Raw genomic sequence first — 18,322 nt, forward strand, 5'->3', positions numbered from 1 at the left:
TCATTTTCTTCACAACACAATGGCCCTTTGAAATGTGGTTTATAGGGGAAAATGATGCTTCTTGTATCGGAATAATTGCAAAGTAGACAGGCCGAGTGTTCTGCCGGGTAGGCGCTTGGGCCACTCTAGCCCTGGTATTTGAGTGAGGAAACAAGTGGTTTTCTGTCTTTGTTTCTTGACTTCATAAAGTTTATCTTCTGTGTTTTCCTGTTTGGGATGAGGGGAAAGCGAAGCCCGGCTTGCAAAAATTCCCTTATCCTGGACTTTTTATTTATTTATTTATCCCCTCCCCTTTCTCCCCCCCCCCACCCCCACCCCACCCCGGATTTCACTTCTTAATTTGGCAGCGCGGGTCCAAGCCTGTAGTCCCAAATCGGATAATCTCTGCAGCTGGTTACACGCAAAAGAGAAGCCAGGCAACAGACATTACAGAAGAAAGCTCTCCACTCCGAGGTAGATATTCCGCATTGTGCGCCCTGATCACATTTGGACATGATTGTGCTTTTGATCTGTTAACTGTTTTACTACAGTAGTAGAGAGAAGGGGAGGAGAGAAGGTGGAGAAACCAGATTGGATTTGCTGTTTTCTTTTGCCCAGGAAAAGTAAAGACAGGCTGGCCTGTCCTAGTCCGCAACGGAAAAGTTAGGGGAGCCGCCGTGATCTTGGTGCAGCCAAGGCCGCTGGCTGGGTTTTTTCGTTTGTTGGTTTGGTTGGAGTTTTGTTTTGTTTTGTTTTGTTTTCCTCCTAGCTTCGCTCACCTTCTCTCCAAAGGCACCAAGGAACAGGAATCTGGCGTCCTTATGAGTTCTACATTGCTTCTCTGTTTCTAGAGCGTCCCGCTGCTCGCTGCACCTCTGCAGAAGTTAGGATCTCGTGGCGCTTTGTGCCTTTCAAGCAGGGTACCGGCCTCTAGGCCTGTGTCGCCTCTTTTGTAAGAAAGTAATTCTTTCTTGAGGAGCTGCTAATGTTCCATCGAGGATTATGAAGGTCTCGTTTTTCTGTGTTTATATTTCATCTCGAATGCTTCATTTCAGGTGTACAGTGGGTTGTTTACTTCTTTATTTTCGTTTTTAAGGTACTGTTGTACTGGGAAGGGACATTTATTCAGTTCCCAATCCTAGCTAGGCATTTTCCCCTCTAATTAATGCAGAGACTCTAAAAGAATTTCCCTGGGCCCGGACAGCCATTGTGATGCATATAGGATTATTCACGTGGTAATGAGCACATTCGACAGTTCTTGCTCACACAGAGGAATAAAAGAAACTTTGAATAAAGAACCAAACGACGAGTGGGGGGGGGATATTACTGGAATTCAAACCAATGGACAGTATAGAATTATATATTTGAAAATAAATATATCTTAGGGGTATATATAAAGTTTACAAATAATTAACCTGACTCACCCTCCCAATTTAAAGAAACAAAAAGGCTCAGTGGATCTGACCCAAGCCAAACGTTGTAGGGAGATGCTCAGGTTCAAATATTTTGCAAGACAGAGGCACATTTTTAGAGTTGAACTCTTTAAGTGATTATTCCTCAGGGGAAAAAAAAAAAAAAAAAGAAGCCCCATTCTCCCTCTTATCCCACCATATCTCCAAAACAAATAGTTTAAAAGTAGAGGCCAAAGTATTTTGTTTGCAAATATAGACGCTTTTGATAAACTCAATGGAAAGGACGTTCATTGCATTATCCATTAAGTAAAACTGTTCTCAGGAGGTTTAAATGCATACCTAGGCAACTACCGATGAGGAAATAATTTTAAGGAATTATTTTTAAGAGAGATAAAAGTCATAATTCTACCCAGAGGTGGCTTGCTCCTGTTATTGGGTGTAACTTCTTCCCCAGGAATATTATTCTGGTCAATGAGACTTAATTTTCTTTCAAGAAGGTGAGTTTAAGTGTTGCATTGACTTTCCACACTCGACTAGAAATGTGTAGCAGGAGGAGCATTATCATCTGTTCTTTCTACCTTTTTTTTTTCTTCCACCCCCATCCCCTCCATATCTTAGAGTGTTAAAATATTTTGCTGAGCGGAGAGTAGATTAACAAGGTCCCTCTGCCAATACCAGCAATCTGGAATCACAGAGCCTCCCAGGGGAAAGGGGCTCACATTAACCACTAAATGAATATTTGACAAGGGCTCATTCGGAGGTATTATTACTATAAATGTGTCCCTACTGGACTTTTCAAGGTCAAAGAGCAATGCTTCAATTAATTATTTAGACTGCTGGTAGATTTGGATGTAATCGCTGCACTTAGTTCTGAAAAGCGACACATTCTTGCAGTAGGAAGATCTCCCGAGACTGTCCATCAGAAGCATCTGAAATGGAAAGGTGTGTGTGGAGCCCTGGCACGCCAACGCTGACTTTTTTTCATGAAACATTTTTCTGGCCCAAATTCCTTCTCTCTCTCTCTCTCTCTCCCTCTCTCCCCTTCCCTATTTCAGGGACTATATTTTTGTTTTAAAGGGAAAAACATAATTTATGTTCATGTCATCACCGTGTCTGGCAAGACCTTTCAGAGTTTGTGATGTGGCTGGGTGGGGCAACAGGATGGTATTTCATATAACCTCTGCCTTGTCTAAATAGTGTAGCCCCTGTCAGGCTTTGAACTTAGGTAGAGTACATATTCCTATTTGGCAATAAAAGCAAAGGTTTGAAATGGGAGATACCAGGCTTAGTGTTCTGAGTTCCAGTAATGGCAGAGTAAATTGGGGTGTAAGGTAGAGAGCCCCCTACTATTGGTCTGAACACTGTAAGAGGGGGTGCGCTCCTGCCATGTCCCAGGCTCCTCCATGACCCTAGGTAAAATGGTAATCGAATGATTTGGAGAGTAAGATTCCTTCACAATAATATAAATTGAATGGATAAGAGATAAGCTGGGGGGGTAGTAATTACAGCCCAATTCATTCAGCTTTTCAGAACTTTTGTTGTAGGCGCTCCATTGACTGCGTTTGAGCTGCCAGTTTTCTCACATTAAAAGGAGCTGCTCAGCGCCTGGGGGTGGGGGTGGGGGCCAAGGACTACCGCTAAACAGCATTGCCATGGGGTCTTCCTTTAGAACCATTACAAGAGTGAAATTAAACCGTGCCTTTGTGTGCATGGGGTTTTTTTTGCTTTTCAGCTGCTCACAGTTTATAGCTAACTGCTCTGAGATTGAGGTCTGACTGTGTGGCCCGATCACCTGCTAGTTGGCATCTCTGTCCATCTATCATCTGTCTGTCTGTCTATCATCTATCTATCGATTTATGTTGTAATTGGAAGCACTTTTCTCTGCATCCTCCCCCCCCCCCCCCCATTTCTTGCTTTTGAAAGTTTTGGGGGAAATGGGCACTCATATTTTTCTTTCTGGGGTTTCTTTTGCCTAGAACTCTTTTAGCCAAGACTTGAGTTCACATTTCCCCATACCCGCCCGCCTCCACCCTACTATTACTTTAAAATAATTTGCTTCTCTGTGGGGCTTTTTTTTGTTTTGTTTTTGCTTTGTTTTTGTTTGTTTTTCGGCTGCTTTTCCTAGCTCTTGCAGCTAAGACTTCTTTTCAGGCTCCACCTGGGCCTGGGCTTGGGGGATTGACTTCATATTCTTCACTTTTTTTTTTTTTTACCTGACTTGAAAGATGTCTGACTGCCTCTCCCTAGGGACCCTGTCTAAGAGATGGATCCCTTAAAGGGAGGAAACTCTGACCTTTCCTGTGAGAGTCTGGAGAATGTCCAAAGGCACACCGCCTCTGGAAATTTAAAATATAAAGCTCAACAGTTTTCCAAAGACAGGGAAATGGCTCGAACTGCAGGATTAAGTTGACGTCTTTCATAATTATTTTCTATTAAAAACTTTCCCGGAAACGTGTTCATGAGACCAGCCCGGGGACCTCCTCTCTTCTGGGGATGCTGGCCAGCTCTAGTATTGTTATTCTCCGCGAGGATATTTTCCTTCTGTGGCCTTTAAAAATATAATGGACTACTCGACTTTCTTGTTTTGACTAAAGAGACTTCTCTTGGGGAGACTGGAGTACGCAGGTAAGCAGGGATTTCTCTAGTCAGAGCCCTCTTTCTATGTGCGGTTCCGGATGAATTGTATTTTATATTTTGGTAGAACGGCAATAGTTCTGACTTCCTGGACTCTGGTATCAGTTCCTCTCTGAAAGCAAGCGGTAATCTTTTTTTCATTTGAGGGACACAGAGATTTATTTGCTACTTCTGGGCGAGCGTGCCGGCTAGAGGTAGTTTTTCTCGTTGGCAGGCAGGTCAGGTGATTCAGAGCTTGGAGGGGCCGTTCGTTTTCTGACCACCCACCTGCTTGTCTCTAGCGAGTCAAGTGGGCTCGGATGGCTAAAGGTTTCGGCACTTTGAACCAATTTTGCCTCGCTAGGCCCAGATTCTTCGGCAAGGCTGAGCTGAGAGCTCGCCAGCCTCCTACAGGCTGCAGGCTGCCTGAAGGGAAGGGACTGCAGGGCCAAGGCCTGGAGACGCGCGGCAAGCCGAGCCAGTGGCTGATCTGGACTGGCTAGGACCTGACGTCACCGCGGCCAGACCCCCTTCCCCCAGAGACTCTAGGGGTAGATACTGAGGGGTTCCCAGTCTCTCTGCCCTACCGCAGCCCTGCACTGAAAGTTGCCCGAGTTGCTGGTACTGCGTCGCTGTTAGAGAGTCCTTTGCCTCCTGCGCGAGAGCTTGACCCCTATGTATACCTCCTGCCCTCAGAGATGGCTTCTAGGCTTCAGACCCTCCAAATCAGAAGTTGTTGGCCCAGGCCTTGTCTTCTTGACATGTCACTCGAGTTCTTTGCCTGTGGCCAAGCCTTACTGGGTCCTGCTCACTGAGGATCAGAGGCAGAGCACTAGCAGAACTGTGGGCAAGTTTGAGGGCCTTTTGGAGGGGGTAAGGGGAAAGGGGGGTGCAGGTCAGAATGAGCCAGCCTTTCACTTCCCCAGGAGCAAAAGAGAGATGCCTGGGTAAGACCACTCCCATACCCCCTGCATCTCCTGGCTTGATTCAAGCCAGAGATGTCCTCTCAGCCTAACAGAGAGAGACAAGGAGAGCCCGTGCCAAGTTAGTGTCAAAGAGCCTGGCCATTTTTGCTTGTCCTAGGCAGTGACATCGGGGGGGGGGGGGGGGGCGCTGGGAGGTCACTCTTTTCACCTCTTTATCACCCTCTCTCACTTAGGGTTAGCTTGGGAAGTCACTTTGAAACTTTGCCATCACACGCAGTGATGGCAGGATACTGGCATCTGAAACTGGAGTTGGCTCCACCACCACAGAGGACAGTGCAATGGTGACCGTTATAAGGAGCAGTTGACTTTCCCCCTAGCATTTTTACCACTGGTGGTCAGACCAGAGCAGGCCTATGCCCCTACCCCCCACCTTGTGATGTCATGGTCTGCAGCCACTCTGGGAGGCCTATGTGGGAAAAGAAACACCATAAAGTTCCTAGCCAGGCCAGTAAGGTGGGCCTCCATCACACTACCAAAAGGTCCAGTTTTGGAGGCCCCTGGCCTTCCTAGTTGCCTCCTAGGAATAGTCCCAGATCTGCTCACGCACACCCCACAGACACCTACGACAGGACACTTCCTCTTCGCGTGCTTTCAAAGTTGGGTAATCAGCTAACCAGAGTTTGTCTGGAGCTCAGGAATGAGTTGGTCCGCTGTGTTCTGTTTTGTCTTTAGGCTTCTTATCAAATCAGGCTGGAGGCCCTTCTAAATGCACCATGGCTTGTGTGCTCTCTGCCTTCCTGGGCCCCAGCTGCAGTTTCGGGCCTGGACTTGTAAAGTCTTCTGGCTCTGGTGTGACAGTGGTTAGAACAGTTGCTCCTGCCTTCCCCCTGCCCTGCCATTTGCATGGTCTCCTATTCCTCCCACTCCTGAAGATGCATACAGCTTTAAGCCAAAGCTAAGTTAGACCCATCTCAAAATGAGACGGATGTGTTGGAGTCAAACGGTGATTATAGACATTCCCTGAGTGGGTTAAAGATTAAAACTACTTGGTGGCTGCAGTGTGTCTAAGATGGGCAAAGGTGCATTGTCCAGGATTTATTCAACCCTTGAATCAGTTCCATTTTTTAAAAAAACAATTCCATTCCAAGGCAAAGGGTCTGGAAACTGGACTTTATATTCTGATATGGGCCCAGGCTCTCACAATGTAATGAGTCAGCAAGGACCAGCCAACAGCTCCAATCTGGGTGACTGTGTAACACACAACAGTCCAGTCGGGCTGAAGCAAGCCTGTCTCCTCAAGGCCCCCTTTCTTTTTGTTTCCCTTCCCTCTCTCCTCCAGGGAAGGTACCTCAAAATCTAGTTGCCGTGGGAGCGTGTTTATTCCAACTTCTGGTAAACTAGGCTAACACCCTCTCGGCAGCTTTCTAAACACCCTCTCATCAGCTTTGTGAAACGGTGCAAAAACATTCTGGAATCCAAGATGGCAAAATAAACCTGAGCAGATGGAGGTAAAGCTTGGTTGTCAGGAAATTGACTTAAATGTTTAGCTCACACTTCAGGCCTCAGTGCTCTGTTCTTCCCTCCCCAGTAGCTTGCTCCTGGTACTTGGGTACCCTACCTCTATTAGCAAGCTGGTTTCCCCCCCCCCCAGCATAAATTATGAATATATATCAACTGGGCCCTTCTGCTAAGATTATTTAGGACCTATTCTCTCTTGTATGCTTCTGCTTTGATTCCTATAGAAAGTTCTCCCTGCCCTGTAAGCAGTGTCATTCTACAAACTTACTATCTCTATATAAACTATGGAGGTAAGTTTCAATAGGGAGGGAAAAAAAAAAATCAGGTAATGCTCCCATCCCCCGCCACCCAGCCCCAGGAAGCTTTCCAAGTTAAGGACACAACATATTAGTTAGTTGTGTGAGCTTCTAAATTAGCTGCATATAAAGTATTTTAAGATTTTTTTTTTTTGGCTGTCACTGGCTGGCAATACTCATTTTGTGTGTGTGTGTGTGTGTGTGTTGGTTTGAAAAGCAGGAAGAAATGTAATGAATTGAGTGCTGTCAGAGATGTCTTCTGTTTGAACAATCTGCGATGCGCTGAATGGCAGGGACTCCCTCATCCAGTGCAGGTGCAGTAGAGCTGGGGAAGGGGGAGGGGGCCCTCTGTTCAGTCAAAAAGCAGCATTTCCCACAATAGACCACACACTGGTGGCCAGCATGACATCGGCTCACACTTACATACTTTCCCCCATCCATAGTTCTGAACCGACAAAGTGGCCATACATAGTGGCCTTTGCATAGGTTCCTTTAATGAACATTTTGTGGTTCCTATGGGCAGCACTGAAACCTATGAGCCCTGGGAGGAACAAACAGACTTTTAATCGTGAGTTCCAAACTCAAATCTATTGCTGTAGATATTAAAAGTCAGCGGATCTCTCTGCTCTCTCCCAGTATCAATGCTCACAAGGCCCAGAAGGGCTAGGATCTGAGAATTGTAAGTTAAAAGTTTTTCTGAGACTACTTAGGTTCCAAGCCTGGGTCTTGCAAGTCTTGTGAGATCAAACAGGAAAGGAGAGAAGGCATGAATTTCGTGTATTTGTTTAAACGTAAAAGGACCTCTAGTATTTTATTATGCAGCATGAGAGGGCTAATCCTACAAATGAAGGCGCGTTAATCTTGCTGAGCTCGGTCCTGTCCCCTTTGAATTGGTTTTACTGGGGAGAGGGGTGGGGAGGAAGAGAAGGGGGTCAGGAAAGGCGGCAACTGTTTTAAAACTCTGGACAGAAATGTGACCACCCTTTAGCTGCCCTTGCTGGCTAGGGGCAGGCGGCAGAGGAGTTTCCGTGGCACACTGATGTAAGCTCAGGCCTGGGTGCAGCAAGTTTTAAAGGGAATTATTTAAGAGGGAGAGGCTTCCAGGGACTTTGCAGCCCGGCCCTTCTTCGGGTACCCTGCCCTTCCCCCACGGCTTGGTCGGGTTTTGGTTTGGGATTTGAGCATTTAAGGGAAGGCAAGACACTTCCCTCAGCACCACCCTAGCCTGTGATATGAGGGTAACACCAAGGTGGCCTAGCTAATAGATGGGCCATTTGTGCTGGGGAAAATTACTCCCTGTTTACTTACAGTTAAAACACGTCCCTCTAGCCAAGAAAAACATCAACTTTCCAAGGCACCTTCCCAGTAAAGCCTGTTTATGATTCACTTAAACACTTCGGTGGGACCGGGCTGGCCCCCTTGCTCACCCCTGCATAGATAAGAGAAGACAGTGTGCCGGATGGTTCTGAAAGGCATCCATAGTAAAGGCCAATTTCTTTAAAACACCAAATCACAGGAAGAAATGTCTTAGAGTGCTACTGAAACCACTGCCGGTGGCCTCACAGTGGGTATGCCTATGGCGCCTACTTAAAGTCTAGGCCTGGAAGAGGCATTCCGACTCCCTCATCCACAGTGCCTGCAGCTTAGGCGCTAACGTATCTTCCGGCCGGTACACACCCACAATTAATCTTTCTTATTAAAGCCTCCATTCGGTACCCAAGGGGCAACTCAAAGCTATTTAGATTTCCTTGGTTGGCTGCACAGATTTAAGTGGGCAAAGAGTTATAAACCTAATAACAGAGGGCGCGCGCGAGAGGGATTTGAGTAGAGAAGACGCAGGATTCACGGAGGGGGGGGGCAGTGATGGTGGAAGGGATGCTGTGGGCCTTGCCCACGTCTGGCGTCTGCCTCGGGTTGCAGCTGGGGCTGTGGGGAAGGCAGCGAGCCTCCCGCGCGCGCGCCACGCGCAGCATCCTCGAACGCACCTGCATCCCAGCCCCTTTGCTCAGCCCGCAGGTACTCAAGGCGCCTCTTCCCTCCCAGAAAGGCGCCATCCTCAAGCATCCCCCAACACGGGAACTTGCGGAGAATCAGGAAAGGTTTGCACTGTTTGGGATTAATTGAGAATAATTAACACTGGACACGGTTAATCACCACTTCGCGGTCCTCTCCCTCCTTTCGGGCCTGTGGTGTCGGCCTCTTTTGCTTGGGCTGACGATGCGGGTGGGTTTGCTGGTGAAAGTGAAGACGTCGCGGTAGCTGTCACCCAGTTCTGCTGTACTTTTTAAGCGCTCGCATATTGTTTGATTACTAATTCGAGTTAATATGATCTTTATGGCAACATAACAGTGGATAATTGGCCTTTTTTCCTCAACAACAATGTAAATCACAATCGCTTTATTATTTAATAACGTCAAACGCTTCGTTGGATTGGCCCCGACCGAGAAGACCTTTTCTTTCTAGACAGTATTATGGGGGAAGGACAATGAAGATCTAATTGTGGAGGTTTCATAAGTTGGCTCCGGTAAATGAACAGCTTCGATATGGAAGTCTCAGCAGATGTGGGCACCGCTAGCTGTAGAAACGCCACCCCACCCCTTTACCCACCGTCCAAACACTCTGTTGGAGGCTTTCTGGGGTGGCCGTGGTCCACAGAGCCTAGCAACCACCTGAAGTTCCCAGTAGCAATTAGAGCTTGTATCGGGCTCTTTACATTGGGGGATTTATCATTAAGGCATCCAGGCAGCTCACCAAATTAACATGACTTGAAAACAGCCACAACCCTTTGGGCGCCTTACGGTCAATTTGGCTGTGGGACACGGAGAGCAGGGGTCTGCGTTTTGTTTTGGTTGGTTGGTTTGGGTCTCACTTTGTTTTCATGTGATTTTTTTAAAACGGAATCGGTATTTCAGAGTCTTAGCATACACTTGTCCCAGACAGTTTGGCAAGGGACTTGAGTCATTATTTCACAAATGCCTGAAGAACTGACAGTACCCGGAGACCCTCTCGCGAAAATGATCACTCTTGGAAGGAAGGCATCCCCGCTGCCAGAAGGAGCGTCTCGTCACCCTTGTCCCCAAAGGCCCAATTCTAATGGCATTCACCGCTGCTTCTGCCGTGGTCGGGAGACCGCGGACGCTGGGGTCTTCCAAGCGGCAAGCCCCAGCCTTTGGAATTCCGGTTCCGTGGAGAGACTCGGAGCCTGCAAAGGTTTTGTTTTTGTGTGTGCCCGCCTCTCCATTTTAGTTAAGTAATACTGCCTGTCGAGAAAAGAAACAATTCGCTCCCCACCCACCCCTCCGCGCCTTTCTAAGATAAACAGAAGGTGCGAAACGCTTCTCAGCACACGCGCTCCGGGGCCCTCCTCCTCCCACTCAGCGCGCCAACCAAGCAGCTGTTCCCGCGTCCCCAAACCAGACCTGGGTGACAACTGCCCGTATTTTAAAACCATCCCACCATCGGTGGCCAACAGTGTTCACATTTTTGGCCCCCTTCGCCCTATGCCAGTCAATTCCCTGCCCAGTCTCTCTCCTTTTCTTAGAACCTAAAAGAAATGAAAAAGGTTGAAGAAAGGAGAGTGGATTTTCAAAAAAACTAATCTTTGCCCACAGGAACACGCACTCTCGCTTTTTAAAAAAGTAGTGTTTCCGCACAAGGAGGGCATTTGGAAACTTTCTCTTAACAGGAGTCGGGCACATTGCTATTCTTGTGTGTCGGTCGGCTGGCCTCCCCACCCGCGGCGGACAATGCCCGCATTGAGGCGCGGTGGCCTGCAGGCAGCGGGAGGCTGGGGACTGCGTAGCCTTCCTCCAAGGGGCCCGCAGCTGCGGGAGCACCGGGGTGGGAGCAGGGGCGGGGAGGCCGGTCGCCGGAAGGACAGCCGTTAGAAGTACCATTTTGCCTCAGGCCTTATACACTAAGCCTAGTTTTGAGGACCCAGATAGACTTGAGAACTGCAAGATACGGGGGAGGTGCGCGCGGGGGGGAGGGGGTTGGGGTTGAAGTACAAAGAACCACGACTTTTGCATTTTGTTTCGTTTTAATTGCCCCTCCCCTCGCGATTTTATTTAGACACAGAATTTTGTACCCCAGGCAGTCTAACCACACAGTCTTAACTCTTGGGCACCTCGGGCCCCGGCGCTAAGCAGCCCTCCGCCTTAGTGCCAATTTTTCTCTCACTCAAGCCCTGGCACAGCACAATCTCGCGCTGGGTGTTCGACACTGCAGGGGGAGGGGGGGCGGAGGAAAAAAAAAAGGGAGAAAAAGAAAAAAATCCAGGACAGAGATTCGGGGACATTCTTTTCTAAGCTTGAGTATTTTCTCCCTCAGAGAACACCAGCACCCAGGGCCTTGCAGAGGAACCTCGAGGTCAGCAGAGGCCCTCGGATGGGCGCCGCTGTGGCTGGAGCTGGCGTCTTAGGGTTTAAAACGTGCACCCCGCCGGGTGTTGGGACCACGTGCTGTGCCTTCGAAAGGTGACGGCGGCCCCGCCGCAGTGCCAGGCGACCGGAGATGGCGCAGCGAACGCTGCAGCCCCCGGTGGCGACAGGGGCGGGCTCTGTGTGGCAGAGCTGGCCGCCGCGCTGAGTGGAGAGATTTATCTGGAAGCGTGTTTGATCTGGGGCTGCGTAGTCAGCTTCTGCTTTATTTGTTTGTTTGTAATCTCATATTTAGCAAGCCAGGACGGTGGCAGCAAGGGAGAAAAGAAGGGATGGAGGAGGGGGCTTCGCGCTAACCACACCCCTTCCTAATGAGTTAATTTCCATATTTGCGTCTCCCGCTTCTAGCGCCCTCTCTTTCCGGGCGCCTCCATACAGTTGCGTCTTGCGCAGCTCAGACACTCTCCACTTAGGAATGAAACAAACAAACAAAAAAAGGCCCGGGTAAGAGCAGAAAATTGGTCTATTGATAACATTCGCTCCAAGTGTTGATCTTGGCATTGCGGGCAGCCGGTTAGTCCCCACCCCACCCCCAAACGGGTCGCACACGGATTGCTGAGCGTTCAGACAGACGCTGGAGTCCCTTCCGCCTCCAACTCTCCGACCTTCTTTTTTCACAACTTCTCATTTTTTTTATTTTTATTTTTTTATTTTTTATTTTTTTGCCCCTCAGAGTAAAAGCAGTGGAAACTTGGCCAACCCAGAAAAGGAGGGGAAACCATCTCAAACGAATCAAAAGTGAAAGTTTCAAACGAGCTAGGGACCTGGGGGAGTTTTGTAACTAGAAAAAAAAAAAAGAGTGCTGGCCCGGGGGGCGAGGGGGGACTGCCTCTAGGGTGGGCACCTGTGGGAATGGACGAAGGAAAGCGACGAAATGAGATTGCTGCCCACACACTGGGTCGACGAAATTTTTGTAGCAAAGACAGTGAAGGAGTTTTGGAGACACGGGAACTCCAGGCCACGCATCGGGATTGTCTACATTTGGGTATAGGTTCTGTCCGGGAAATCGAGGCAAGAAACAGACCTTCCCCAATTGTTCCCCGCCCCTGTCCCTCTCCACCTTGGTGGCTTCACTTCTCTCTGGCTGGGGTGTCCAAATAGCTCTCCAGTCGAAGCGATCGGTCCCAAAGAAACTCTTGTTTCCAAACTGGGTAAAAAACTTACGCCGGGGAGCTTTAATCAAGAGTTGTAGTTCTGCGAGGGGCAACCACAGCAAACACCCTGCAGGTGTACGCCGTAACTCCACCATCCGGACTCCAATGTAGATTACTCTGGCCGCTTTTGATCGGCTCTTTGAAAGCCTTTAACAATTGCCTGTGACGAACGGCCAGGCTCAGTGTTTTTCTGAATAATGCCTTGAGCATAAGTCCTCAGGGTCTTTAAAGAGCTCCAGTTTAGGGGTGTTTTTGGAAGGAGGGGGGGCTGTTTTCGGTTTTGCTTTGAAGGAGAAGAAAGATAATGTTCGATTTTAGTTTATACCTCGTCAACTTTTAGTTGCTAACAGGCATCACTCAAGCCAGTCAATGCTTGATCCCTGTCACCTCTGCTTGCTGTCTTCTAGAAGCTGTGTATGGCACATTCTTTGTGTCAAGAACGTTGCTCTTCTTTTTAATAATGCAACGTGTATACATGTATACACACATTGCGTCACATTGAATCAATACAATGACACAGTTACTAATTTCTGTCTTGTCAGTTACAACAGCACTTCCTGATCACAACATCTGTTGAGGTAGTTAGGATAAACACGCTATTATTATTATTATTATTATTATTATTATTATTATTATTATTATTATTATTATTATTACCACCACTTTAATACTGTCCTAGTATCTTCTCCATTCTTTCCACACCATTATCTATTATTCAGTAAGAGTTTGACTTGAATGTCAAAGTTCTCCCAAGTAAAATCCATAGTTTGCCAACCCCCCCTCCCAACACCTTGACACTAAACCCTAACACTAAAATAGGAAAGAAAAAATAAAATAAATAAGGAGGTGCTTCTGGGCTTGTCTTGTTTGCATACAGTGTTTATGGAAGGGGAGGGAAGTGAACTTTTGTCTGGAGCATACACTAAGCAGAACTTTGATTTCATAAAGTGTCAACAGTTGCAGGGCTTATCATGCCAGGGTGAGGGGCACACATTTGAATTAAAGACCCACTCTTGCCACTTCAAGAGTGTGAAGGGTTGCCCACGAATGACTTTTAAGGTCGCCTGTTGAAAAAGTTTTCTGTGTACTACGTCTCACACTGGGAGATTAGGGAAAGCCACTTTCATTCTCCAGTTCTGGACGGGAGCAGACCCCAGTACCAAGGGGCTCCAGAGCTCTGGCTAGCAGGAGTGGGGGTGGGGTGGGGGGCTGGCTCTTCACAGCAGCCCCCTTTGTTCTCCCGAGCTCTTCCCTGATTTCAAGCTTCACTCCCACATCCCAAGTTTGTGTGTTAATGACGCTATTACCATCTGGCTTGCCCTACTTTCCAAAAGATATAAATCTCCCAGCTTGACTGCCCACATTATCATCTAAGTGCCACCATAGCCAGAAGGAAAAGATGCTTTCAAGGCTCAGATTCCTATGCTCTGACTGCCCTGCCATTCCTTATTCTTCGTCTGTATTTATAGACTGCACATTGAGGACAAGAGTACGCCCCAGAGACTGCGCATCCCCAGATCTGCCCCTCCAAGCCAAAAAAAAAAAGACATGTTACCTGGAGGAAGAAAGACTCCAAATGATTTTTCCCCTAAAACCTTTTTTATTTTATTTTATCCACTGCAACCCCAATCCATACACCAATCTCCTATTTTGTGCATGCACGCTGCCCCTAACCCCCTCCTCTTGGGCTAGTAAAAGTGTCAGCAAAACTCCGAGACATTCACAGCAAAGCGCCCCTCTGCGGCCTTCCTTTTCAACAGGAGAATAGATTGTTTCTCTGTGGGAACAGCGGTGGGAGTGAAGGGAGGTCTGTGCAGCAACTTTTGGGACTGGACAGCCCTCCCAAACTCCCACTTTTAATGGCGCCTGTATGAGTGTGTGCTTCGTGCAATTTACACACGCCCAGCTGCATGCCGGGACCCTCCTCTGTCTTTCAATTCTTTCCTGGGAATAATCATTGGTGGGTTTTGTTTTTAAGCACAAAAGCTGAGAACATATCACTGAAGTAGCCACGCTGGCTTTTGCAGGGTCCCGGGAAGCCCCGACTAATCTGGCCTGGTCGCTGTGAATGGAACAGAACAAATCTGCCTCTGAGTGGGAGTAGGCTGACGGTTCAAGCCCCTCTGATATTTTGAACAGTTCATTTCCCCCACTTTCCGGCTTTCCGGATTGTGTTTGCTTCCGGGCAGTTGTATCTGGGGGCTTCTGTTTGTGCGTCCTCCCTTTTTTTTTTTTTTTTTTTTCCTAGAGGCAGGCTCCATTTACATCAGCCAACCCTACAGGTTGGAGGAGTTGCAAGTGTGAACTTCCCGGATTCCTAGGGATGCTCTTAAAAATCACAAGAATTTTAGCATGTGAGAGCTGGAATGTGAGTGCATACACGTGCAGACATACACGTGTGCGCACACAGATGAACACCTTAAAGTTTTCATCTTTAAAGGAAAAATATTTATATATTATGTGCTTATATATTTCTACTACTTTGTTTGAACTGAGCACAGACTGCACAGAACAGTTACTAATTTAGAGCACACCGGTAAAGCTGTTTGCATGCAAGAGTCAGCTGAGTCCCTTCTCAGTTCATTTTCTTGTCTTTTTCTTCCAAACTCAAAAAAAAAAAAAAAAAAAAGAAAAAAGAAAAAAGAAAAAATCTTGTTTAGAAATTTGCTTCCCCCTTTTCCTTCTGAGAACATTATCGAGTTGATATGAACAAATTGCAGAGGATACACCATTTAAGTAAGATGCACTTTTAATCACTGGTCATTAAAATGGTTATGTTAAATATACTCAATTACATGCATGACTTAACTCTAACAGTACTTTTTATTCTCCCAGCTGCTCACGTATTCCTAAACGGTAGTCTGCGGTGGAAACTTGATTACGCTGAATCCATACATTTCCACGGATTTCATCAGCTTAATTAATGCCTCAGTGTGGTCCTGGGGTCTGAATGAACCTTTTACTGTCATTTGAGGTTGAAGGCAGTGTTGGAATGTAGAAGCGTTCTCTCTCTCTCTCTCTCTCTTTCTCTCTCTCTCTCTCTTCCTCCCCCCCTCCCTGACACATGCCCCCCCCTCCTGATTGCTCACTGGTACTTTGGGATTCCACTAAGCAAGGCAGGTTGCAGTCATTAAGGAGAAAAAACTATTACATAGGAAGGAAACCGGTTCAAAGGGGGGGGTGTGTGTGAAGCTGGTTTATTTGCGTATTCTTGATTTCCTAGACAATCTCCAAATATTTAGTGAGGCAGAAATGCCACCGTGCTAGTCTATCTCAAATCGGTGGTGAAAAGGGAAAGTTGGGAATAGATTTACAACCGTTGGCTGAACTCATTTCTTTTACTCATCAAAGCTGTCTCTGCTCTTTCCTTTTTTTCCCTGCTCCATCACTTCTAGACTGCGTTTCCCCTCCACTGCAACTTTCATCTTTCCCGAGGAAGCACTCAGGGTGTGTTTTCACAAGAAACTCAAATCGCCCCCCAAGTGGGTGACTCCATTCTCTTTTTTCAGGTGTAAATTTACATTTGAATACATCTCAACCTCACTGACCCTTGCTATCCCTGGCCCTGCCTCCACCGAGCGGCTGCCAATCTACAACCCCACAACTTGCAAGGGCAGGCGGAGGTCGGATTTCCCAAACCCCGCCCCTAACCCAGAGACCAACAAGTGCTCACACTTCCCAGGAGAGACCTCCTGATATGTCTATTCTTAGCAAGATTCATATAGAAGAATTCCTTTAAAGATGTATTTTCCTGGTGACCAAGAAGAGGGGGTGAAAAAAGCAAAAAGAGGTGGAGATTTTGGAGTCATAAAGAAATGCAGTAACTCTGGCAAGTCCACATTGAAACTTTTCCTTCTTTTTGAGCCCCCAAGGACAGAGTGCTCCCAGGGGCAGCGTCTATACCATTGGCCTAGGATGTGGAGTCTGCAGAAGGGGTACGTTACCTGGCTCCCCCTCTGGTAGCTGTAATCAGAGGATTTCAGATCTATAACCTTGGAACTTCGTGTATGTTGTGCCAATGTAATGATTTTTGTACTATGAGCTTATTTTCAGTGTTGGAAATTAGCCTTTTGTAGTGCCTTGATTGGATAAGCACAGGGATTTAAGAAAAGACACTGAAGGCCAGGTGGGGTGGCACCCACCTTTAATCCCAGCACTTGGGAAGCAGAGGCAGGCGGATCACTGTGAGTTCGAGGCCAGCTTGGTCTACATAGTGAGTCTAGGGCAGCCAGGGCTACACAGAGAAACCCTGTCTCGGAAAAAAAGAAAAAAGAAAGAAAGAATGAATGAATGAATGAATGAAAGAAAAAAGAAAAGAAGAGACAATAAGCCAGAATTGGTGGCACAAGACTCTTGCTTGGCATACACTGTGGACAATTTAGACAGATCAGTGGAGACTCAGATATGTCTGTAGACTTAAGCTCAGACAAAGCTTAGGGAACTGCCATAGAAGGCATATGCAGGTGGCCAGACCCTTATGAGGGTTTAAGATGTTCTCTTTAGAGCTGGGTGTGGCTCATGAGCTTAATCCCAGCACTTGGGAGGCAGAGGCAGGCTAATCCCTGTGAGTTCGAGGCCAGCCTGATCTACATAGTGAGTCCAGGACAGCCAGGGGTACACACAGAGAAACCTAGTCTTTAAAAACAACAACAACAACAAACAAAAACAAAAAGATGTTCTCCTTATTAAGTGTACTGGCTCATACCATTTTTGGGATTTTGGACATGAGAAACAGGAGATCAAACGATGGAGATTTGAGGCCAGCCTTGGCTACATGGAGGGAGGACCATTGTACCAAATATAGGGAGGCAAGGATAGTCTTACAAGCATCCCACCTACCACTGCCCCCCACCCCCCAACCCCCACAACACACACACCTTACCTCAGACTGCGATGAGATTCAGTCATTTCCTATAGTGACAAAATCAAATCCCCTGTTTGCCGTTTTGATAAACATCAGAGTTTAGCCAATCACAGCTGGTAGGATGTGCCTGGTCCTGACTTCCTCTGTCCCACTTCCACTGGTGACACTTGTTCCTAAAATAGGTACCAAGATACCTGTGTGGGCTTTGTCCCTTCTGAACCCCTTGCTGTTCTAGAAAAGCCTGTGAACCATGATCGTCAATGAACTCCACTGTTCCCACAGTCCTACCTCAAAGTTGCCGAGAAAGTCTGAGCTCAGTTGATCAAGTGCCGCGTGACATGCGCAGTTGTCAGCACAGCGTAAACTGGGTATAGTGGGGCATATCTGCAACCCCAGGGCTGGCGAGGCACAAGTTCAAAGCTAGCCAAGACCCGAGTCCCTGTCTCAAAAGATTAATTGGGATGTTGGAGACATCTAAGAGCTTATAAATGAGCCGAGCATGGTGGAGCACGCCTTTAATCCCAGGACTCGGGAGGCAGAGGCAGGGGGATCGCTGTAAGTTCGAGGCCCGCCTGGTCTACAAAGTGAATCCAGGACAGCCAAGGCTACACAAAGAAACCCTGTCGCGGGGTGGTGGGGGAAGGGCTTATAAATGAGGCTTCTCTGAAATGCTGGCCCTTTGCAGAGCCCAGCGGGTTCTGTTTTCTTTCTCAGCTAGGTGGGTGCAACACACCAACCATGACTCCAGAAAGCAGAGAAAATTGGAGGTAGGGGTTCATTCTCAGTCCAAAGACCTTAGTGATGGTAAAAGTAGGAAGGACAGACTCCAGCGCCCTCCACTCAGTGTCACATGTCCCCGCTAGAACACCAGAAGCTGTTTTTGTGTCACTCTGCCTGCCACTGTCTGATAGCCTTCTACCTTGTTTTTGGTTTGCTTGCTTGCTTGTTTGTTTGTTTGTTTGTTTTTGCAGGCAGGGTTTCTCTGTGTAGCCCTGGCTGTCCTGGAACTCTCTCTGTGTAGACCAGGCTGGCCTTAAACTCGTAGAGATCCACCTGCCTGTGCTTCTGGAGTGCTGGGATTAAAGGCATACGCCACCGTCACCCAGCCACCTCTAGCTCTT

General features: G+C 47.5%; 1 protein-coding gene across 1 annotated transcript in view; it reads left to right on the forward strand.

The window, feature by feature from the left end:
• LOC311590233 (uncharacterized protein) overlaps positions 1-18,322 on the forward strand; it is a gene marked incomplete at its 5' end in the record, with an annotated part of 618,389 nt that overhangs the window by 590,593 nt on the left and 9,474 nt on the right. The window lies entirely within an intron of this gene.

The sequence above is a fragment of the Acomys minous genome (assembly GCF_964271855.1).
Source record: "Acomys minous genome assembly, chromosome: 19".
Taxonomy (NCBI): Eukaryota; Metazoa; Chordata; class Mammalia; order Rodentia; family Muridae; genus Acomys; species Acomys minous.